The sequence below is a fragment of the Cetorhinus maximus genome, chromosome 16, assembly GCF_964194155.1.
Source record: "Cetorhinus maximus chromosome 16, sCetMax3.hap1.1, whole genome shotgun sequence".
Lineage (NCBI taxonomy): Eukaryota > Metazoa > Chordata > Chondrichthyes > Lamniformes > Cetorhinidae > Cetorhinus > Cetorhinus maximus.
Genome location: NC_135894.1, coordinates 96,872,095 through 96,873,327, shown reverse-complemented (window position 1 = coordinate 96,873,327; position 1,233 = coordinate 96,872,095). Strand labels below are relative to the sequence as shown.

The following is a 1,233-nucleotide window of genomic DNA, read 5'->3' as shown; positions in this document are numbered from 1 at the left end:
GGGCGGGGGGGTAGAGAGAGGGGGAGGGCGGGGGGGTAGAGAGAGGGGGAGGGCGGGGGGGGTAGAGAGAGGGGGAGGGTGGGGGGGGTAGAGAGAGGGGGAGGGGGGAGAGAGAATGGTCTCTACTCACTCTGCTCTGTGGGCTGTAGCAGCGCTGCAGTGACCCAGGGTTACACTGGGTCCCTTACTCTGATACACTGTATCCTCTCTGTGTTACACTGGATCCTATGTTACACTGTATCCCTCACTCTGCTACACTGGATCCTCTCTGTGTTACACTGTATCCGCTCCCCTCACGAAGATACTCAGCGTTCCAGCAAAGAACCCTGGGGATCCAGCTAATAGCACACACAAAGAGGGGGAAGGGGTGTCAGATAAATCCCTGTCATATCCTCCAGAAGAAAAGATCCTGCCCCACATCACATCATATGTTACATAATTGATTAAATATGAATATTTATAAATTCAATTATTTCCCAATTAGCCATTGCGCTAATAGATAAATATTATATGCTATCTTCTGACTTCCCCCCTTTTCGCATTTGGTTGGATCTACGCTTCATGTTCCATTTTAGAGTATACCACTCTGCTTTACTTTTCGGGGGAGAATTGTAAAATATAAAATTTAAAATATTAAATGCAGGAAATGTAAAGCAGTATTTTTTATTTCAGTTTTTTCGTTCATCATAATTGATTTGATTTTAAGTTTTGTATGGAAATATCTGGGGTGATTTATTAAACATGTTACCAATATTTACCCTCCTTTCTGAGTTTCAGTGGTGTGTTCCTGGGCTGGCACCAGAAGCCCCGCCCCCTCCTCTCTCCCCCTGCTGGGAAGTCGCTGGCAGTGCAGCTTCCTGGAAGCTGCTGGGAATTCCCTGCTGTTTTTCACATGTAGAATAACAAGTAACAGAAGGACTGTATTAAAACAGAACCTGGGGCTTTCCCCATCTGTAATCGTTTTAAAAAAAACTTGATTTACGTCAATTTGCCCGGAATTTCTTGAAATGGCAATCCACATCCTTCATAAATGGTGTTTAATAACAAGATCAGGAACATTCCCCATACTCTCCATTCTGATTCCCCATTCTATTGGATAATGGCTGATCAGTATATCAACTCCATTTATTTATTTTATTAATATCATGACCAGGCTCTGGATGAATAGAAGAAAGCTGGAAACCATGCCATTGCAACTTAGAGACTGCTTATTGACCATTTAAACTACTTACT

General features: G+C 43.6%; 1 protein-coding gene across 6 annotated transcripts in view; it reads right to left on the bottom strand.

The window, feature by feature from the left end:
* The window catches only part of c16h21orf91 (chromosome 16 C21orf91 homolog), a 41,426-nt gene extending 41,090 nt beyond the window's left edge, over positions 1-336 (bottom strand). For 5 of the 6 annotated variants that reach the window (XM_078560392.1, XM_078560396.1, XM_078560394.1 and 2 more), the window contains exon 1: positions 131-280. The gene's annotated coding sequence lies outside the window, so the exon portion shown is untranslated. Of the gene's footprint in view, positions 1-130 lie in introns of all 6 variants that reach the window. The other variant, XM_078560390.1, reaches the window with a different exon arrangement.
* Positions 337-1,233: the final 897 nt, after the last annotated feature.